Source organism: Bos taurus, chromosome 14 (assembly GCF_002263795.3).
Source record: "Bos taurus isolate L1 Dominette 01449 registration number 42190680 breed Hereford chromosome 14, ARS-UCD2.0, whole genome shotgun sequence".
In the NCBI taxonomy this organism is placed as follows: domain Eukaryota; kingdom Metazoa; phylum Chordata; class Mammalia; order Artiodactyla; family Bovidae; genus Bos; species Bos taurus.
Genome location: NC_037341.1, coordinates 53,912,466 through 53,936,848, shown reverse-complemented (window position 1 = coordinate 53,936,848; position 24,383 = coordinate 53,912,466). Strand labels below are relative to the sequence as shown.

At 37.8% G+C, this 24,383-nt stretch overlaps 1 non-coding gene across 1 annotated transcript; it reads left to right on the top strand.

Annotated features, from left to right (window-relative positions):
* Positions 1–23,044: 23,044 nt before the first annotated feature.
* Positions 23,045–23,161, top strand: LOC112449636 (U5 spliceosomal RNA). Its single transcript, XR_003038234.1, has one exon. It is a non-coding gene; the product is annotated as a U5 spliceosomal RNA (small nuclear RNA).
* The last annotated feature ends 1,222 nt before the right edge of the window (positions 23,162–24,383 follow it).

Below are 24,383 nucleotides of genomic sequence, written 5' to 3'. Positions count from 1 at the left end.
TCACAGTCCAACTCTCACATGCATACATGACCACTGGAAAAACCACAGCTTTGACTTTGTTGGCAAAGTAATGTCTCTGTTTTTCAATATGCTATCTAGGTTGGTAATAACTTTCCTTCCGTTTGATTACTGTTTTGTAATTACTCAGTGGTTAATGATCATTTTGTTCTTTGGCCCTGAAGGCCACATGAGTTATAGTTTCACTCCCCACATATTCTTTCATTCACAGCTGAAAGTATAATAAAGCTGGCTTGGATTCAGTTTCAGAACCTTCACCTTGGAGCGGTGTTGGTCCCCTGATCCTCGCTTTTCTCTAAATTTTTGTGTCTCATTTCTCATTCTCTCACTGTGTATTGTGCTTTCGGAAACTCTGCTTGTTGAGCTGGTCTTGAAAGATGTTCCCAACTCAGGGAGTGAACCCATGTCTCCTGTGTCTCCTGCATTGCAGGCAGATTCTTTACCTGCTGAGCCATCCAGGTTTAGCATCAAGAACCTATTTGTACATTATATTGACTATATCATGATAATTGCATCATCAGAGGAAGAAACTCAGGAAGAAGAAAAAGCTATAGGGACATATATGACAAATAGAGCCTGGTTCATCAATCTAGCTAACATAGGAAAGCCCATACTGATTTGTGCATTCCTGGGAATGATATGGAATAGAGCAGAGACAGTAATCAAGTCATTAAAAATAAATTACCTCTAACATCTTTGCAATAAGCAAGAATTCCAGCAAATTGCAGAAGTATTTGAATTTGGCAAAATTCCTTCTCTCGGAATTATTTTTTACCAAAATGTTGAATCACAATGCCACCAAAGATATATCTAATTTGAGGAAATTTTGAGAGGAAATTAATGATTTAAAACAAAAACAAAAACTAGAGTGATAGCACAAACTGACTTGGACCCTATGAATCAACTGTTCAGATGAAATTTGCCATCTACACAATAAGAATAAATATATAGTAGCCTTTGGCAGAAATTTAATAGGATTCCTTAGGGGAACCTATTTGCTTTTCTCTCTTCCTAAGATAGACTTCCCTGGTGGCTCAGATGGTAAAGCGTCTGCCTACAATGCGGGAGACCTGAGTTCAATCCCTGGCTTGGGAAGATACTCTGGAGAAGGAAATGGAAACCCACTCCAGTACTCTTGCCTGGAAAATACCATGGATGGAGGAGCATGGTAGGCTACAGTCCATGGGGTCACAAAGAGTCAGACACTTCCTGAGATAGCTGCTCATATAACCCATTTGAAATACAACTGATAACTTATAAACCACTCCCACCATTGAAGGACATTCAAGACATCTTGTCTTGGGTAATATCAGAAAGGTTTTTGAGGGGAGTGACACAACAAAGCACATTGATAAAATAGAAATGGTGTTGTCAGACAAATACTAAAGGGAAAATTCATCATCTACAGTGTATATGACCACTGGTGTTGGAGAAGACCCTTAAGAGTCCCTTGGACTGCAAGGAGATCCAACCAGTCCATTCTAAAGGAGATCAGTCCTGGTGTTCTTTGGAAGGATTGATGCTAAAGCTGAAACTCCAATACTTTTGCTACCTCATGTGAAGAGCTGACTCATTGGAAAAGACTCTGATGCTGGGAGGGATTGGGGGCAGGAGGAAAAGGGGACGACAGAGGATGAGATGGCTGGATGGCATCACTGACTCGATGGACGTGAGTTTGAGTGAACTCCAGGAGTTGATGGTGGACAGGGAGGCCTGGCATGCTGCAATTCATGGGGTCTCAAAGAGTCAGACATGACTGAGCGACTGAACTGAACTGACAGTGTATATGAGCAAGTTGTTACTCTGCTCATCAGGCAAGTACAAGATCTCTTTGAGAACTCTCTGTTTCCATTACTCTGTGGTCTGAGTCCCATTACATCTCAAAAGAGATTAAGCAAACTGCTCTGAATTGAAGGTTTCAAAGCTATTTGGAAAATAGCAGTAATAACTGTCTGTTTATATGTGCACACATGCACTCAGTTGCTCAGTCATGTCCAACTCTTTGCCACCCCACAGACTGTAGCCTGCCAGGCTCCCTAATGGTGAGGGGAGGGGGATATTTTTGGCAAGAATACTGAAGTGGGTTACCATTTCCTCCTCAAGGGATCTTCCTGACTTCCTGACCTAGGGTTCAAGCCCATATCTCCTGCATCTCCTGCACTGGCAGGCAGATTCTTTACCACTGAGTTACCTGGAAAGCTCAGCAGTAATAATAAGCAAATGGCAAAATGTCAATAAGAGCAAGTTGAAAAATGGGCAGAGTTGAGAGATATCTACTTAATTGTGAATGAAGGTAGGACACTACTTTCTGGGTACTATTTATATATTCACCAGATATTGGTGTGTATGCAGTAACTTTGTTATGTGGCTAAATATGAGGTTGTAGATGATGACTAGTAAAAACAAACCAAAAAAACCACACAAACAAAAACTCTTACAGGCCACCTAAGTTATGGAACTTAAAGAGTTAAAACAGGTCATGTGGATGCCCACCAAAAAAATCTCAATGGTGACCCAAAAGAGGATTGAAATGCTAAGGCAGATATTTAGTAAGAAAGCTGGATTCATGATATAGGTGTTTATGTAGATATTCAGGCCTTGTACCTGGAGGCTGAAAGAACACTGGGTATCTGAGAAAGAATCTAAACCCAATGACAATAAGAAAGGAAACTGCTTGAAAATGGAAGTGGGTGAATTTCCCTGAGGGGAAAAGTTGGCATGTTCACAAATACATTACACTGAACCTTTCTGAGATCACCACAAGCCACAACTAGATGTTACTGAGTTTGACTGTGCTGTGCTTAGTCGCTCAGTTGTGTCCAACTCTTTGTGATCCCATGGACTGTATCCTGCCAGGCTCCTCTGTCCTCAGGATTTAGCAGGCAAGAATACTGGAGTGAGTTGCCATGCCCTTCTCCAGATTTTCCCAACCCAGGGATTTCAGGGATTGGATTCATTACCGTCTGAGCCAACAGGGAAGCTCACTGATTTTGACACCTATGCTGTATTAGGCTCTACTTACTTAGACACAAAGCACTCTGGAATATACAATTAATGTTTGGGACGTAAAGTTCTTTATCGATTTTGTTCATTTGATAACTTTTCTTTTTTCTTCCTCTCAAGGTACACATTTTACTGACACTAAATGGTGAGGAAAACATAATATGAGCTGGACATATCATATTCCTTATCACTCTCTGACTGCTGGCCTCATAGGAAATTGGAATAGATGATTGAAACACTATTTATTCAAAAGAGGTGGTGAAAAGTTTTAGTGTTGAATTAGTAAGTCAGATTAGTATGTTGTGTCAGGAGCCACTTTAGGCATTACTGACAAAATGGAGGCATGGCCCCAACCCCCTCTCCTCACCCCACAGGCACGGTCCCGGGATGAAGGAGTTAGGTTTTGTGATTCTGACTTGTTCTTTCCTTTCTTCGGTTGAGTTGGCTAGAAAGAATGTTAAGGTGCTTATTGTTCTTGAGAAAAGCATGAGAAAGCACAAAGCCTTCTTCAGTTGTGCCCAAAAAATAATCTATAAAGTAACCATTGACATTTGTTCAAGGATCTTTACAAAGAATGTTCCAGGATGAGCACACAGGCCACAGCTTGAGGCCTTGGGAAAGACTGTTATCTGAGACCCATTTGTGAGGGAAATATTTATGGCAAAAGAAGTTTGCTGAGTTTAGGGTTTAGGAGTAATTAAGAATAGTTAGAAGCTAAAAGTTTAAGGAATGTTGTAGTGTTAGCATATTTTAGTGTAGCTTATAGAGATTAGGAATTTTAGAGATATTAATAGCTAGAAGCCTTTTTAGGAGATAGTGATCTTAAGATGCTATGGGCAGATGCTACGGGCAAACAGGATTTAGAAAGATAAGAAATAAACTGAGGAATGCAGCATGAATTACAATGTAATCACAAGTATAAGACACATAAGAGGAAGTAGATAATAGGTTGGAGAGGGCAATGGCAACCCACTCCAGTGCTCTTGCCTGGAGAATCCCATGGATGGAGAAGCCTGGTGGGCTGCAGTCCATGGGGTCGCTGGAAGTCGGACACGACTGAACGACTTGAATTGAAGAAGGAAATGGCAATCCACTCCAGTGTTCTTGCCTGGAGAATCCCAGGGATGGGGAGCCTGGTGGGCTGCTATCTTTGGGGTCACACAGAGTCGGACACGACTGAAGCAACTTAGCAGCAACAGCAGCAGATAATAGATAGTAAAGCCGATTCTGAGAGAATTGCTGAAGCAGGAACTCTGTTTGTAGTGCAACAATCATTTCTGGAGACAATAAATCTTGGGGGGAAACTAAAAATGCCAAACTTCTGACCTAATGCTTTTGTCAAAGTATAAAAGAAAACCTGAAGCTTGAAATAAACATGTAGTCCCGTACCTCGAGTCAGAGGCTACATCATTGTCCACCGACACCGCTCACCCCTTCAGGCTGATTCCCTGGCTGCTGGAGCTGGACTCCGGCAATGTTGAATTGGAGAATTAAATGGGAGAATAAATTAAGTAAGGACTTGACTAGATGGCAGAAAGTGAAGAGGAACTAAAGAGCTTCTTGATGAAAGTGAGAGGAGAGTGAAAAAGCTGGCTTAAATCTCAACATTCAGAAAACTAAGATCATGGCATCTGGTCCCATCATGTCATGGCAAATAGATGGGGAAACAATGGAAACAGTGACTGACTTTATTTTCTTAGGCTCCAAAATCACTGCAGATGGTAACCGCAGCCATAAAATTAAAAGTCACTTATTCCTTGGAAGAAAAGCTATGACAAACCCAGACAGCATACTAAAAAGCAGAGACAATTACTTTGCTGACAAAGGTCTATTTAGTGAAAGCTATAGTTTTTCCAGTAGTCATGTATGCATGTGAGAGTTGGACTATAAAGAAAACTGAGTGCTGAAGAACTGATGCTTTTGAACTGTGGTGTTGGAAGACTCTTGAGAATCCCTTGGACTGCAAGGAGATCAAACCAGTCAATCTTAAAGGAAATCAATCCTGAATATTCATTGGAAGTACTGATGCCGAAGCTGAAGCTCCAATGTTTTGGCCTCCTGGTACAATGAGCCAACCCCTTAGAAAATACACTTATGCTGGGAAAGACTGAAGACAGGAGGAGAAGGGGATGACAGAGGACAAGATGATTGGATGGCATCATGGACATGAGTCAGACATGAGTCACAAAGAGTCGGACACAACTGAGCGGCTGAAATGAACTACTAGAAGGGTTTCCAGGGTCAGAAAATAGCAATGAGAGGATGAAAATGGATTCAGTTTTGCAAGTACGTATGTTTGCCACTTCTCGACATTTTTCTTTTGTTTGATCTGAGAATCTTGAGCATAAAGTTACCTAAGGAGAATATCAATGTCCAAAATAGAACACAATACTGAATTCAACAGATCACATTTCTTAAGACATGACCCATAAATTCACCCCATGTAAACAAATTAAAGTTAACTGTAAATTTAATTCTATTACCAAGGCATAAGAGTCAGTTCTGTGAGTCTTTACCTTTATAATACCTTGACATCCGTCAGGGTGTGAAACCAAAGGATGTATCAGTAAATCTGCTGTTGGATATGGGCTCTGAGGGGAAATTGTATGCCTCTTGATTTAGAAAGGGTTTTCTCAGTGACTGAGCAGTAACGAATCCTCCTGCAACACAGGAGACACAGGAGACAGGGGTTCAATCTCTGGGTTGGGAAGATCCCTTGAAGGAGGAAATGGCAACCCACTCCAGTGCTCTTGCCTGGAAAAATCTCAAGGACAGAGGAATCTGGCAGGCAACTGTTTATAGGGTTCAAAAAGTCGGACATGACTGAATGCCTGAGCACGTAATTTAGAAAGCTCAACTGTGGGATGATAGTGAAGATCTAAACAGGTAATAAATGGAAAGCAAAGATGGGCAAGTGTATTGCAGAGAGAAAAAGTGCTTATATAACTGGATTTCTATCTAGTAAAGAATGCAATCATTGTTTCTGCATGGAAATATCAAAGCAAGAGAAAAAAAAAAAGAACTTAGCTATATTTTTTGGATCTAGTGTTGACTACTGGCTGATGTATGGAGAAGTCCTCAGACTTATTTCTCCAGAAAAGAAGACTGAAATCATGTTTACATGTTTATTTTCAAATATTCCCTAAAGTCTCTCCTTGAATAATCTGTAGGAAAAAAAAATGATACAATACCCCCTGATGACTCAATGTATATGAAGTCAACTGCAACTATCTCTGATTCACATTTTGTATGAGTATCATTCTAGTTACTTATTACCACATTCATCACCATTTCCTCAACATTGCTTTTTTAAAATAAATATGCATAACTTTTATTTAGTATGTTATTTCTATTTGTGCCACAATGTTTTCCTTTGTTCTTTCTTTCTTTCTGTGCTTTTTTTTAAGTAGGAAGAACATTCTAAATGACTGTAGTAGATTTATAAAGTATGACCACTATGTCACATCAAGAAAAAAGGAACTTTGAAATGACTGTCCTCCAAGTTTCTACTTTAAATGTCTTTTTATAACCATCTGTCTTCCTACTATTTATTACCAGAATGTACCAGAGTGATTCAGTCTCTTGATGATATACTTACTGACTTTCAAATCAAAGAAAGGGAAACTTCACTAGATTATTCAGTTTCAAGTTCTTACATATAGATTTACAAGCAGCTAAATGTTTCATGCAAAGGCCCATCTAGAGCTTCAGGGTACCTGTGACCCCCAAGAATGCATTTCAAAATATATGTCTGTGGAGTATTCTGCTGAGAAGCAAGGTACCAATCTAGCGCTAATAAAGTGACAAATTTGAGGAGCTCAGTTTCTTCCTCTTTCAGCTTCTGAAAGTCCCAGGTATTCCTTGGCTTGTGGCAGCATAACTACAATATATGCCTACCTCTGTCTCCGCACAATATTCTTTTTCTTTTTTTACTCATATAGGAAATTGGCCTATACATTTTAATTTGCTTTGGGACTATAGGATTGGTCACAGGGTAGAAACAGAGTCAATGATTATAATGACTTGCTGAATAGAAGGAAGTAGATGGATTCTGGAGTCAGATATGCCAGAATTTGGGAGCCTCCACTATATGCTAAGGGCTATATAATTTCTCACAGTTACTTATCTACAGATTCAGAGCCTCAGTTCCCTCTTGTTTAAAAGATTAATAATACTTCCCTCTTATAGTGGCTTCCTCAGTGGCTCAGACAGTAAAGAATCTGCCTACAATGCAGGAAACCCAGGTTTGAGCTCTGGGTCTGAAAGATCCCATGGAGAAGGGAATGGCAACCCACTCCAGTATTCTTGCCTGGGGAATTCCATGGACAGAGGAACCTGGTGGGCTACAGTGCATGGGGTCACAAACAGTCAGACATGGCAGAGTGACTAACACTTATGGTATTATTCAGTAAGCTATTATGTGGGAAAGCTCCAGGTTGCTTTACTGACACCTAACAAGTAGTCAAGTAATAACTGTTTTCCCATTTCCATTCTCTCTCTTTAATAAACATATTCATCTTAACAATATCTGAGCTCAAATGATATTATAAGTCACTCTGTGAAGTAATTAAGCCACTGAAACACATTTTTTTCTCATCTCTAAATATTAATAGTCTCTTAATCAATAAGATTTACATTTGAACTACCACTGCCCTTGCAAGTAAAGAAAACTGACTAATTAAAGAGGAACTGAACACAAATTTTCAATTTTGGTAGAGACAAAAAAATACAACAGTTACACTTTGATCAAGTATACCACACACAATGAGTGCCAAGTTATAAATACTAAACACTTTAATAATTTACCAGGTGTTCTATGCAAACTTTCTGGTTTCAAATTTTTTTTAAAAAAGAATATTACTTCTTTCAATGTAAACATTTGTTAGAAAGTTCAGAAAAATCAAGAGAGTCAGTTACAAATAATTGCTTGATTTATTGCTGAGTGGCTGATTTTCATTGAAAGTAAGATAAAAATCAAACAATGCAGTTGCTTTAGAAAAGACATAATTCCCCACTCTTTATCTTTTGAATTTTTTTATGCATAAATCTAAACTCTTTAAATATACCCAAATTAAGGCTTCCTTATTCTAAAAAAAACATTTAAAGGTAGCTCTGAATTCTGAACATTAGATTGATTAAAGCACTGTATGAAGGGAAATTTATAAGAATACATCCCAGCTTTATTTCAGCTTTATGAGTGTAACATTTTGTTTGTGGGTATAAATTATAAAAGCAGTCCATTAGCTAATTAGGCAATTTTTAAAGACAAATCTTCTCTCCCTGAGCAAATTTCAAATCATTATATTATACAATTTTAATGTTCAAAATCCTTTGTGAACCAACCAATTGGATACTTTGAGAATTCTAGAATATATATAGTCTTCCTTCTTGAATCAACTAAACATAATTTAGTTATAACTCTACTAATCCAGAAACCAGTAAGAGTCCCCATTTTAACACACATATTAAACCAGAAGTAAGTGAAAATTATTTTCTTACAAGAGATTGTATACCTTTGTATGGAACTTTATAATATTAGTTCAAGCTCTTTTTTACTACATGATCTCATCCAATCCTCACAGAGACATTATTACCCTTGCTTTCATTCTTTTCAATTAAACTGTACCTCATAGGACTTTTTTGAATTGTAGAAGAATTGTGAGTACACAGGTCTCATATATCCAGAACCCAGTTTTCCCTGTTATTAACATTTTACATTTGTAAGAAATCTTTGTGAAAACTCATGAGCAAGATTAGCACATTATTATGAACTAATGGTTTCTTTAGAGTTCGTTAATTTGTACTTGCTGTCCTTTACAGTTCCAGGATCCTATGTAGGATAACATATTATGTTTAGTTGTCAGGTCTCTTATGTTCCTTTCTCTGTGGCAGTTCTGGCATTTTCCTTGTTTCAAATAACCTTGAAAGTTTTTAAGGGTACTAGTCAGGTATTCTGTAGAATGTCCTTTGATTGGCATATTTTCCTTATGCTACAGCTAGGGTTATGAGTTATTGTGAGGGAGATCAAAGATTCTATGTCTAGATTCATTTGTCTCCATATGGATATCCAATTTTCCAGGACCATTTGTTAAAAGACTGTCATTTCTTCTCTTTGCTCCTTTTTCAAAGATCAGTTGATTATATCTGTGTGTCTATTTCTCAGCTTTCTACTCTGCTGCACTGATTTATGTGCTTGTTCTTTCATCAATCTGTATCGTCTTAATTACCATAGTTTCAGATGTCTTGAAGTTCAACTTTGTTCCTTTTATAAACGTGCTGGCTATTTTGTTTTTCCATACAAACTTTAAAACCAATTTACTGATAACTTATAAAATAGCTTGTTGGGATTTGCATTGTATTGAGATTGACGGGAAGAATCAACATGTTAACGACATTGTCTTCTGATTAATGCATGTAATATCTCTTAATTTATTAAGTTCTTTTGACCTTTCAGCTTTAGATTTTTTCCTATATTAAATTGGCACATTTTATTTACATGTATTTCAGATAATGTGACATATTATGCATGTATTATTTTTAATTTCAAATTCCAGTTGGTCATTCAGCTCAGTTCAGTCACTCAGTTGTGTCTGACTCTGTTATCCCATGGACTGCAGCACGCCAGGCTTCCCTGTCCATCACCAACTCCCAGAGCCTACTCAAACTCATGTCCATCGAGTCAGTGATGCCATTCAACCATCTCATCCTCTGTTGTCCCCTTCTCCTCCTGACTTCAATCTTTCCCACCATCAGGGTCTGTTGAGAATGAGTCAGTTCTTCACCTCAGGTATGTCCATTGCAGGTATTTTTAAAAGTTATGCAATTAAAAGACACTTGCTCATTGGAAGAAAAGCTTTGACAAACATAGAGAGCATATTAAAAAGGAGAGACATTACTTTGCTGACAAATGTCCATCTAGTCAAAGCTACAGTTCTTCCAGTAGTCATGTATGGATGTGAGAGTTGGACTGTAAAGAAAGCTGAGTGCCGAAGAATTTATGCTTTTGAACTGTAGTGTTGAAAAAGACTCTTGAGAGTCCCTTGGACTGCAAGGAGATCAAACCAGTCAGTCCTAAAGGAAGTCAGTCTAGACCTAGTTAGCTCTAGGTCTTGTTTTTGCTGACTGTATAGAGCTAAAAAATGCCAATAATCATCTGAAACTTCAGTGAGTTGTAATCTTTTTGTAAAAGTAACATTAAAAATCACCGATCACATATCACCATAACAAAGATAATAAGGAAAAATTTTGAGATATTGTGAAAATTACCAAAATGTGATACAGAAATATGAAGTGAGCAAATATTGTTAGAGAAAATGGGGAAGATAGATTTGCTTGATGCAAATTTGCCACAGTCCTTCAATTTGTGGGGGGAAAAATACAGCAATATCTGCAAAGTTCTGTACAACAAAGCACAATAAAACAAGGTATGTCCATATTCTGTTGGTAATGGAGTGCCTGAACTTCTATATATTAAAAATGTTTATAATATTCTTTTACATTTTCACAATCATTTTCTATTTGTGTGTGTGCAAACAATACTGATTTAATGTGGCCAATTCTTCCCCTTACATGTATTGTGATGTAGACTTCCTGAGATGAAGGCGGCTCTGCCATTAACTGTGTCACTTTAGTAATTTATTTAATCTTTATACACATTAATCTCTTCATCTATAAGGTGAAGATGATAGTAATACCTGCTTTGTAGGGTTTGTATGGGGATAAAATGCATTAATATATTATACAAAGGATGTAGCTCCTACTCCATAGAAAGTAATATTTACTTGTTAACTATTATCATTTCTTTCCTTGCATCCTAAGAATAGAAAAGTCTTTCTCTTCCAAAAGAGTTATAAATAGTCTATTATGTCTGTTGTCTGTTCAGAACTTCATTCTTCATGTGGAAATATTTAATTAGTCCATGCTTCTATATATTTTAATGTATAGATATTTCTGAGTTTCCATTCATTGTTTCTCTAAATAGCCAATCCGTTTTTTACATAACTTCAGAAAATTTTTTTTCATTTATAAGTATCATTTTCACTTGATTTTACATTAATTTTTAAAAGGTCTTTGTGGGGGTTCAATATTTCTCTAGGTTATGATAGCTGCAAAATGTGATATAGCAGGGGTCCCCAACTCCTGCACTATGAACCTTACTGTTGGGAACCAGGCCACACAGCCAGAGGTGAGCAGTGGGCAAGTGACCAAGCTTCATCTGTATTTACAACCACTCTCTAAGGCTTGCATTACTGCCTGAGCTCTACTTCTTGTCAGATCAGTGGCAGCATTAGCCTCTCAAAGGAGTGTGAACCCTAATCTTAAATTCAATAAAAAATTCTGAGATTGCCACAAAATAAAAACAAAGTGCACGATAATGTGCTTATATCATCCTGAAATCACCCCCATCACCTGACCCTGGTCAATGGAAAAACTGTCTTCCTCGAAATTGGTCCCTGGTGCCAAGAAGGTTGGGGATTGCTGTGATAAAGGATTCCACCCATTTTCTGACTTGGAACTGAAGTGGAAACTTTAAACACAACTAACAGAATAAAAGAAGTGAAAGCGTTAGTCTCTCAGTCATGTCCTACTCTTTGCAATCCCATGGACTGTAGCCTGCCAGCTCCTCTGTTCATGGGGTTCTCCAGGCAAGAATTCTGGAGTGGGTAGCCATTCCCTTCTCTAGGGGATCTTCCAGACCCAGGAATCGAACCCAGGTCTCTCACATTGCAGGTAGATTCTTTGTTGTCTGAACCACAGAATAAAAGGCTTTTCTGTTGGTTCAGCAGGCTTCACTGGTGACTCAGATGGTAAAGAATCCGCCTGCAAATGCAAGAGAACTGAGTTAGATCCCTGGGATGGGAAGATCCCTTGGAGGAGGGCATGGCAACCCACTCCAGTATTCTTGCCTGGAGAATCCCATGGATAGAGGAGCCTGGTGGGTTACAGTCCCTGGAGTCACAAAAGAATCAGGCATGACTTAGAGTCTAAACAACAACAACAAAATAAAATATAAGACCTGATTTGAGTCTTGATGCTGAGAGGAGGGCCAGCTTCAGTTCTATTGACCTATGAACTGAGCATTAGCCAAATGAAAATGAGAGGTCTTTAATTCCTAATCTTATTCTGCCTTACTCTACCTCATTTTCTGAAATTCCTAATGTGTTAAATAAACATAATTATTTGGAAAGTTGTAGTGTAAAATACAATGTCCCAGGTCTATGTAGTGATCAGTTTGAGACACAATGAGTTTATTTTTATCATGTGTACTTTTTTTAGCTCTGATAGAAGAGCAGTCTCTTCCTAACTCTTGGTAGATATCCTAGATTAATAGCAAAGATTCTTTCTAGATCTGAATTATACATCTTTCCCAGTTTTGATTTTTCTCTGTTAACCTCTGAGAATTATGACAAGAAGTTATATAACTTAGTTATGAAGGCATTCCTTTATTCCTGAAAGAGGAGTTGAGGATATCTGACTTGCAAAATCACTCACAGGATCCTTTGTCATGCCATATTTGTAAGGCTTGGAAAGATATTCTCAATTTCTAAGTCTTGAGCATATTTTTTTCGTCTAATCTGTACCATAAATAAATAATATTTATTTCTTATGGAAGCAGAGAGAATATTTCCCAAGAAAAATATTCATAGTTTGATGGCAGTAGTGATAAACACTAGATTTTAGATACAGCAAGTGTCAAAAAAACAATACCATATAATTACATTACTGCAGTAACCACATATAGACATAAAAGATGAAGTGACAGCAACAATCACTTTACATCCTAAGTTTTTGCTGAGTCATTTTAACAATGTACAAAATAAAGAATAAACATGACTCACAAAAACATTCAAACTGCAGGCTTTTTATTTTTCTTCTATAATTTTTAGGGTCCTAGGGATTGGGGGCAGGAGGAGAAGGGGACGAAAGAGGATGAGATGGCTGGATGGCATCATTGACTTGATGGACGTGAGTCTGGGTGAACTCCCGGAGTTGGTGATGCACAGGGAGGCCTGGCATGCTGCGATTCATGGGGTCGCAAAGAGTTGGACACGACTGAGCAACTGAACTGAACTGAACTGAATTAGCCTTGTGTGCTAAGTTGCTTCAGTAGTGTCCGACTCTTTGAACCCCATGGACTAGAGTCTTCCAGGCTCCTCCATCCTTGAAACTCTCCAGGCAAGAATACTGGAGTGGGTTGACCATTTCTTTCTCCAGGGGATCTTCCTGATCCAGGGATCAAACCAGGGTCTCCTGCATTGCAAGCAGATTCTTTACCCTCTGAGCTACAGGGAAATTCCCTAATTAGCCTTAGAACAATTCAATAGGCAATTAGGAATCTGAACCCTTTCATATTTCTTTAGAATAAATGTTAAAGACAGAATCTGGCGTATAAAGTGGGAATATAAAAGGAAGAAGATATTCTTAAAATAATAAAAGCATACATGTAAATACTTATAAAATTGTTCAATGTTATATTTAGAAGGGTTCATAACTCCTTTTATGATTAAAATTTATCTACAGTCATAAAACCATTTAGAAGTGCCTAGATATTTCAAATGTAATGAATACAGGCTCACTATTCTTGGAAAAAAAAAAACAAAACTTTATGTGTACAGTATTACATTTATGCATTAGCATTTGACTATGCATTTAAGTTCCCAAATGATACATTTTCTTTTCACAAAGTCATTTTCCTGCATGAAAATCTCAGTACTATCCTAGAATACGAAAATGCATTAGTTTAAAAATAAAGATGAATCACTTGTGTTTAAAAATCAATTTGAATGTTCTGGGGTAAACTGTATCATTGCTGCAATTCACACCTGTCAAAAATCACTGATTTCTCTGAAACAAAAAACAAAACCGACAGATTTGAAGACAATTTCTGTATCTGAATATCCAACTATATTTTTCTTCCCACTCTGGTTAATCATATCTTAATTTGTCATTTAAAATATTTTAATACACCAGCTTGTTATCTTTAGGCATAAATATATTAAATATAATAAAGCAAGAAACATTATATTCTTCATGATTCTTAGAAAGTACACATTTTATTCTTGAAAATAATCTGAGAGATGAGTCAATTTGTTACTCCATTTTTATATTAGTAAAAAACACTAGTGTTCTGTTAAATATTTTTTAATACAGTGAAAAGTCTAGATTTTAAAAAATCTATACACTAGATGCAGTAAGGTAGAATATTAAGAACTTCATATCAGACAGAAATAAATTTGGAATTTTTCAATAAAACATTCTCAATATATTCCAGCTTTGGTCAAGCACATTATAAAACTGAGCATTTTTGAATATAAAAGATAATTAAAGCTCAAAACAAAGGAAAATAAATTATTTTTAGATAATGGATGTGTTCTTAAAGAGTTACTAAGAGTATATACATCCTTGATTTTGATTTTGAAATTAAAAATCAAGGAACAAATTCCATGAGGACTGTCTAAATCAACAGCATTTCATGGAAATATATTTATTCTCATCAGTATCTTTTGTTGAAATTGCAATTTTTTAATGCTAATACCTGATCTCAAAATGCTTGGAAAATAAAAGGAGTCTGTTTATCAGCCTACAATTGACAGAGGCTAGGTGTTACAGTCTCAGTGAGAGGCAGAGTGGGGAATGATCTGGTGTCCATACCTTAGGGGCTTTTAGATTTCAAACTAGGCTGTTTATACCCAAAGACTTGGAGAATGGTAACTAAGTTTTCATAGCTAACAACTTGGCAGTTTCAGAGCCTGAGATGACTGCTTTTACACAAAAGAAAAGAAAGATTTCTCCCTGCTGCTGGGAAGAGTACAGAGATCACACAATATATAGAAGGGTAACACTGAGGTGTAAGTTTCTTATTATGATATTGATTCATAGTTGATGGGGAAGAATCTTTTTGAAGAGCTGGGTAGGAGAGTGTTGCTCACGTGGTTTCAAATTTACCCTGTGGGATTCATCCCCATCAAGATGCAGGGTTCTGGAAACCAACCCAATTACTTTCTTGGAAGTTCAATATAGTGAGCTCTCTAATGTTCTCAGGGAGAAACACTACCTGGGGCTTTCAGGTTTTTGTGATGGAGGGGAAAAAAAAAAATAAGCAAAAGTAACAGGAGGTAAGCCACAGTGGCTGCAGCCATATTTCTAAATACAGCCCCATCAAGTGCACAGCAGCAAGTCAGGCCAACTCCTGACAGGCTTCCTGACATACAGATTTAGCCAGTAAAATACAGGAAGCCATTTTTAGATTCAGACACTTTATTATTTACATAGCCAACAAAAGAAAAAGTAGCTAAAGCAGACAATTCATCAAGCTTTGTCCCACACATCAAAAAGGGTGAAACTGAAATAAAAGGAACTAGATGACAATGCAATGCAAGTTCTGGACACCCTGCTTCTGAGAAGCCAATCCTGGAAGGCATTTACAGACTGCTGTTATAACCCAAAGCGCACAGGGCAGAATGCCTCATACCTCATTAGAACCTGGGAGATAATGAAAAACTGAGGGATTACACCTGTTTATGGAATATAACGAGGTGAATAGAAACTGTCCTCAGAGCAGCTTCTCCTAAGCTTTCCATTCTCCTGTGTTCCAGGGGATGGATGACAAGGTGTTGCTCCACCAGGGCTCAGGAAAGCTGGCGTTCAAACCACGCTGTCTGCATGACCTATGTGAACACATACAAGGCTACTAGGCTGCCGCAGTGCAACGTATCCCCTACACCTATGAAATAAAAGTTTTCAACTGTACACATAGTGCCTAGGGCATAATTTTCCCTTTTGTGACATTTCATTTTCTCCTCTACCACCACCAACACTCATACACACAGAGAGAAATATGAGAATAAAGATATTAAAATTGGTTATGAAACACTTGCTGAAAAAGCCATGCTACCAACAATTTCTCCCATGTAAATTAATACATATGACTTTAAATTCCTCAAGTGTATGAACGTAGGTGATTATATTAACACAGATCAATGTTAAACCCAAATCACACTGTAACAACTTCCCATCTTAGGTATAGTCCTTGGGTATACTGCAAAAAAAGATCACGATTTTCTCCTTTCTATATCCCAACCATGTAAAAATAGAACTACCATCTGAACCAGCAATCCCAATTCTGGGTGCATATCCAAAAGAATTGAAGTCAGAATCTCAAAGACATCTTGCCTTCATTGCACCAATATTCACAGTAACCAAGATGTTAAAGTAGTTCAGTATCAACAGATGGATAAAGAAAATATGTACACACATACAATGGAATATGATTTAGCCTTACAAAGAAGGAAACTACCATTTGCAATAACATGAATGGACCTGGAAGGCATTATGTTAAGTGAAATAAGGCATCACAGAAGGACAAACACTGCATAATTCTACTTATATGAGGTATCTAAAATAGTCAAACTTACAGAAGCAGAAAATAGAATGGTGGTTGCAGGGGATGGGGAGAAGGGGAAGCAGAAGTTATTTATCAGTTGATATAAAGTTTATTATACAAGATGAGTAAATTCTAGATGTCTACTGTAAAACATACATATACATGCTACACACTTGTAGTTAACAATATGATGTTGTACACTAAAAAATGTGTTTAGATCTATTGTTAAATGTTCCCAGAACAATAATAACAAAAAAGCCAAGGGCACAAAGGAGCTTTTAGAGGTGATGGCTATGTTTATAATTTTGATTGTGGTAGTGGTATAATCAATATATGCATATGCCCAAATTAATCAAACTGTATATATTAATATTAAATATGTACAGTGTTCTGTATATAATTTACACATCAATAAAGCTACAATAAAGTGGGAGGGAGATTTTCAGCTCCCTCCTTAAATATGCAAAGTCTATTTCTTAAACCTTTTAGAAAGGGTTCGTGTTTTGACTTACTTTTGCTAATAAAGACAGGAAGAGATAGGTTCCAGTTCTGAGGACAAGAGTCCTTGAATGCTTTTCTCTCTCTTCTTTGGAGCTGTATTTAATGTCAACATGTGTGATCAGATGCCACGGTCACCAAAGACTCCATATGACATCACCCAACAGGCAGCCGAATGACATACACTTGCAGCGGTGAAGAACTGTCCAGCTGAGTCCAGCCACAGATAAAGAGCTAGCTGCATTAGTTGTTCTAAGTCAATAAATTTTGCTCTGGTTTGTTTTGTGGCAAAAAGTAACTGACCTAATTATCTAAGAGACTATGTATTTTTTGTGTTCTGAATTTTATTACTGAACAGTTACAGATAAAATGTTAAGTAAAACATATAGTATATACTTTATCAGGGATTTAATTAAAAAAAAAACTTTTTCTTGACATTTAATTACTTTGAAACATTTATTATACATAATTAAAGACAGGGATAGACTCCTTCAGCTAAGAGCACTTTTGCTTACTATATATATATATATATATATATATATATATATATCTCATGTATCATTGAGAAAAGACATATATTTGAAACTGAAAGCATACAATACTTTTACATGAAACCTGATCTACATTATATATAACATGAAGATAAAATGGAGAGTGACTAAATGCCTAGTATTTTCAGTTTAAAATGCACTTAATTTAATCATGTACTTAATTGTGCAGGCTTCCCCAATAGCTCAGTCAGTAAATCATCTGCCTGCAATGCAGGAGACCCAGGTTCAATTCCTGGAGGAGGAAATGGCAACCCACTCAAGTATTCTTGCCTGGAAAATCCCATGGACAGAGGAGCCTGGCAGGCTCACAGTGTCACAAGAGTCAGACGTGACTTAGTGACTAGACCACTACCACCACCACCACTTAATTGTGCAAAACTGGAACATTTTTTGGATCTGTTTAAAAAAAATTTAAGTGAATACTTTTCAAACTAAGAAACCACGTCCTGCTTTAGGCAATATTAAGCATTATAATAATAAAATGTACCTAAAATTAAGCACACTAAATTATTTTCCTTTAAAATACTATGATTTTTCTGTGAAAGCATTTCATACCCAATATAAAGAATTCAAGTAATACAGACACATACAAAAATAAAGTGAAAACAAAATTCTACCACTGAGAAATAAAGTGAGTATTATCCCAGATATACCTCTATGCTGCTAAGTCGCTTCAGTCGTGGCCGACTCTGTGTGACCCCATAGACAGCAGCCCACCAGGTTCCCCCATCCCTGGGATTCTCCAGGCAAGAACACTGCAGTGGGTTGCCATTTCCTTCTCCAATGCATGAAAGTGAAAAGTGAAAGTGAAGTCGCTCAGTCGTGTCTGACTCTTCGAGACCCCATGGACTGCAGCCTACCAGGCTCCTCCATCCATGGGATTTTCCAGGCAAGAGTACTGGAGTGGGGTGCCATTGCCTTCTCCATATACCTCTATATAGACACACAAATGGATTTATCATTTGTCTATCTATCTCTATCACCTCTTACTTCTCTATCTAAATATATGTGTGCATGTGTGTGTGTGAGTGTAGGTTTGAGGGGATAATGGAAACATTATATATGTGCTAGAGAGTCAAATCCTTCCCTCTTTTCACCTATTTCCAGAACTGTTTCTCCCATCCTCTAATTCCTTCTTACTTCAGACCACAAGCAATACATACCTGCTCAGTTTGTTTGCCTCCACATTGTGATAAAAGATTTTACTGCAAATTTTCAGAATTATTTTTATTTTTGCTACTCATGGGTGTAGCTCATAGGGAATTATGTCAGAAAGCTCAGCACTGTTTTTCAAATATTTTCTGGTTATTTAACTGGCAACAATTTTCAACATATATGGCATTAGGTCAATTTCTTTCCATTATTTGACTGTTTACTGGTGACTATTTTTTTTTTTTTCTTTTTTGGCTGTGGGGATCATTTAATTAAGTATTATGATCATGATATTTTTAGTAGACTTTTAAAACAGTAGACTTTTCAAAACAGAGACTTAAGAGATGCCAGTTCAATGCCTGGGTCAGGAAGATGCCCTGGAGAAGGGCATGGCAACCACTCCAGTATTCTTGCCTAAAGAAGCCCGTGGACCTGGGTGAGCTACAGCGGGGCCTGGTGAGCTACAGTCCATACAGTCGTAGAGTTAGACACGACTAAAACAATTTAGCAGGCAAGCAGTTCAATATGTTTGATAATTGGCTAAGATGCAACCAATATTTATTGAATATAGATTATTTACTAGGTACAGTATAGATAAACTGGGAGATTTGGATTGACATCTACTCACTACTATATATAAAATATATAAATATATAACTAATAGGGCTCTAATGTATAGCACAGTGAACTCTACTCAATAATCTGTAATGATCTATATGGAAGAAGAATATAAAAAGAGTGGATATATGTGTGTGTATACCTAAAGCTAACACCTGGAACTAACAAAACATTGTAAATCAACTAACTACATTACAACATAAATTTTAAAATAAAAAAAATGAATAAAATGAAGTGTTACTCTAGATAGAAGCATAATTTAGGCTTGCAGTTTTCCAGAATAAAAAAAAATAAAGGTCATACAGTGAGTATCTGTGGTATGTTCCAATAGGGCTTCCCTGATATCTCAGTTGGTAAAGAAACCACCTACAATGCAGAGGATCCCGGATTGACTCCTGGGTTGGGAAGATCCTCTGGAGAAGGGATGGCTACCCACTCCAGTATTCCTGGGCTTCCCTTGTGGCTCAACTGGTAAAGAATCCACCTGCAATGTGGGAGACCTGAATTGGATCCCTGGGTTGGGAAGATTCCCCTGGAGAAGGGAAAGGCTACCCACTCCAGTATTCTGGCCTGGAGAATTCCATGAACTGTACAGCCCATGGGGATGCAAAGAATTGGACACAACTGAGTGACTTTCACATTCTTTCTTCTAAATATTTTAGAAGACCACTGTCTTAATTTTGTTGAAATTACTGCAAAAATCTATCCCTTTACTGTTGTATACTTTTCATTCTCTTTATTTTTCATGGCTGTAGGTTGTACAGAAAAAAAAAAATTATCTTATTTTGAAGTGGTTTGGCACTGTGTTTGGGGGAAATTGAGCTGAGAAATTGCTCCACCACAGCTAGTTTCACCAAAAAAAACTCTTCAGCAACTGAAGGGATAATTAAGTAATTGCTCCTCAAGCAAAAAGAAATATGAGAAATAGAGTGTGGTAACTGAAATTGAATATCCTACATCCCTGTATGTAAGGAGCTCATTTTGCTAGAAATTATGTCAGTTCATCAGGCAAGGCAAATAAGATAAGCTAATCCTTAACCTTTGAGATACTTAACTGCATTTTTAAAAAATAATTTTTCTTCCTTTTGAAGTAATTTAGATTTTACACCTTGAACTTTAATTCATTAGAGAATAAGATGCTAATTATGAGCTATTTGTGTTATCTTAGAAATGAATGACTTTCTTTCAATTAGTATTCTAATTTAGTAAGAAAGTTATTCAGTTGAGGACTTGATTCTGAATGCAAACACAGAACTTTCAAGAACTATGAGACTATATCACAGAACTTTCACAAATCGGCACGGGTCTAAGGCTTTGCCTTGCATGTAAGCTAATAATTAATGGATCTTGCCAAAGATTCATGCATGTTGGTAGAAGGCAAGGGGATTGTAGGTTAGAGACAAAAGACCTTATTGCTCACTTGATACAATCATCATGAACTTCATTTTCACGATGTTTTCTCTTATCCTCGAAGTCCCTGGGGGTGATGTGGAGTGACTCATTAGATGTACATACAGTGGGAATGTGTCACAGATAAGGATCCCCAATTCCTAATAATGGGTGTGAGCAAATGCCTCAGAGGGTGGCATTATTTTTATTTTATTTTACATTTTACATTATTTTAATTTACAAACCTGTCTTCTGATTTGCATATACACTATCTTTACCTTCTAAAATGTCCCACTATATAAGCAACTTTGAAAAGATAGTCCAGAACAAAAGTTGTCAGTGCCTTTGCTGGTAAGAGATGCACAAACACCGGAGATCTATAGAGAATTGTCTCTCAAAAGAAATGTGGCATTTGAGCAGGAAAGATGATACATTTTTATTTAATATTTAAGGATAATTTCAATTCTAGCTACTCCCACAGGAATAAGTGTTGAGAACTTTAAGTCTTTTGAGATATTACCTCATTTACAAGTACAAAATTTAGAGTGACCCATTTCCTAGGATGCTGCTTAAAAACATGAGGCCAGAGAGAAAGCGCCATTTATTACTCCCAGGAAAGCAGAAGACAGTATCAGTATTTTTGAGCTGATTCCCTAAGCTCTAATGTCTATAAGGTGATATAAAAAGACCAAATGACACACATAGTAACATTATAAGAGAGGGACCCTGAGCTTAGGGACTCTGTATTTTATAATGGGCTCTAAGTATGCCCATCTATTGCCGCAGAAGGTGATTTTATCTGTCTTTTGACTGTCCAGTATATGAATACTTGAAAAGCATCCAGAACAAAGGATCGTTAGTTCCTCACTTGAAAGACATGTAGAAAAATGAAAGATCCATGAAAAATGGTTTCCCGATAGTGAGTTGCTGTGAATCATGAAAAAAAGGAAGAATCTAAACCTTAAAGATTCTTGGCATAATTGAGAAAAGATTCCTAGAGCAGAAGGTGTTATATTTCCACAGACATACAAATACTCAGTGACTTGGAGACTTAAATAGTTTTTACCAATTTATCAGAAGGCAGGGAGATGGTAGATGTGTTGAAAAGCATTGTTTATTTTAGTTAGGGTTTTTTTTTTTTTTTTCTTTGGTTTTGGTTGTTTTGCTTGTAATTTTGGAGGTCTGGAGGTACATCTCTAAACCTTCTGTTGAACATTTATAAAATGACAATGTACTTATCTGCTATAAGCCAATAAATTTGTGCTGTGCTGTGCTAAGTCACTTCAGTCATGTCCTACTCTTTGCGACCCTATGGAATACAGCCCACCAGGCTCCTCTATCCATGGGATTCTCCAGGCAAGAATACTGGAGTGGGTAGCTATGCCCTCCTCCAGGGGATCACAAAGAGTTGGACATGACTGGGCAACTTTCACTTTCACTTGGGGAATGTAGGGTCTCTTATCTTCATTTTGGGCCACACAACACAATTCTAGCTCTTTTCATATAAAGCACTCCAGTTTTGCACATTTTCAAATATTGGCTACATTTATATATCTTTTTTGACTTTGGGTGGGACTTCCCTGGTAGCTCAGACAGTAAAGTGTCTGTGTACAATGTGGGAGAACCAGGTTCAATCCCTGGGTTGGGAAGATCTGCTGGAGAAGGAAATGGCAACCCATTCCAGTATTCTTGCCTGGGAAATCCCATGGACAGAGAAGCCTGCCAGGCTACAGTCCATGGGTCACAAAGAGTCAGACACGACTGAGCAACTTTACTTTGACTTTGGGATTGCATTGCTGCTGCTGCTGCTGCTGCTAAGTCGCTTCAGTAGTGTCTGACTCTGTGCGACCCCATAGACGGCAGCCCACCAGGCTCCGCCATACCTGGGATTCTCCAGGCAAGAACACTGGAGTGGGTTGCCATTTTCTTCTCCAATGCAGGAAAGTGAAAAGTGAAAGTGAAGTCTCTCAGTTGTGTCCGACTCTAGCGACCCCATGGTCTGCAGCCTACCAGGCTCCTCCGTCCATGGGATTTTCCAGGCAAGAGTACTGGAGTGGGGTGCCATTGCCTTCTCTGTGGGATCAGATCAGATCAGATCAGATCAGTCGCTCAGTCATGTCCGACTCTTTGCAACCCCATGAATCGCAACACGCCAGGCCTCCCTGTCCATCACCAACTCCCAGAGTTCACTGAGACTCATGTCCATTGAGTCAGTGATGCCATCCAGCCATCTCATCCTCTGTCGTCCCCTTCTCCTCCTGCCCCCAATCCCTCCCAGCATCAGAGTCTTTTCCAATGAGTCAACTCTTCGCATGAGGTGGCCAAAGTACTGGAGTTTCAGCTTTATAGCATTATGTATTATCTATTAGATATGAATGGAGAAGGGCATGGCAACCCACTCCAGTATTCTTGCCTGGAGAATCTCATGGACATACTCTGGTTTCTTTTCAGATTGTTATAAATCTTTCGCCTTTTACTAAAGATTTCCGTGGAGAGGAACAATTCTGAGTTTTTTGTATACCTGTGGCGAATTCATTTTGATATATGGCAAAATCAATACAATATTGTAAAGTTAAAAAATAAAATAAAATTTAATTTAATTAAAAAAAAAAAAGAATCTCACGGACAGAGGTGGCTTCTGGGCTACTGTCTATGGGTTCACAAAGAGTCGGACACGACTGAGCAACTTGCCACGCGCATTAGATATGGCAACTTCTCATTTTTGTTCAATCGCATCCGATTCTTTGCAACCCCATGGACTGCAGCACACCAGGCTTCCCCGTCCTTTACCATCTCCCGGAGCTTGCTCAAACTCATGGCAATTTGACTCTCTCGGGATTAAAAATAAATTCATCTCCTTAAAAATAAATTCATCTCCTTGTTGTTTTCTCCCCATCTCCATTTTGCTCTGAAACTACCAAACTATTGGGCTACAGCTACCAGAGGACCCTGATAATTTTTGACTGAAAGGAAAACTGATAGTTGTAAGTTTAGTTTATTCAGGGTTTTACAGAGGGTTATAGCCCAGGAGACTGTCTCTCAGTAGCTCTGAGAAACTGCTCAGGAGAAGCATGATTTTCAGTCCAGTTTTATACTTTGTCAGAACAAAGAACATACACCAAACACAACAGAGGTTTATTCCTTCAAGGTTTTAACAGAGGTTGGAAAAGGAAATGGCAATCCACTCCAGTACTCTTGCCTGGAAAATCCCATGGACAGAGGAGCCTGGTAGGCTACAGTCCGTGGGGTCGCAAAGAGTTGGACCTGACTGAGCGACTTCACTTTCACTTTCACTTCAGCATGTACAGTCAGCAAGACCTTGGTGTCTGGGAAGGGAAACTTACTTTTGAAGGAATGTTAGCACTGCTGTTACAGGAAAGGAGGCATTTATCCCTATCTTCAGGTGGACATTCTAAACAATCTGAATAATGCGCTATTCTCTTTAATGGTTAAAGCAGGCATACAATGTAAGCTTGACAGGGCATAAGACAGGCTATTGTAATGCACATAAAGTTCAGGCCAGATCACGTAAACCGGAATGGCTTTCCTGCACCTCAGTATTAGAAAATGTCTTCCAGCCTAGTTTAGATTATATTTTTCTGTCACACATTATACTGTCCCTCTCTTTTTCATCATCTTATCACTTGATATGATGAAAATTTCTTGACTGTCTGTTCAACACCATTTAGGTGTATGGGATAAGTGATTTTTCATATGTTTTTCTACTTTATTCACACCACATAGCCTGAGAAACCATTCTGATTGGACTA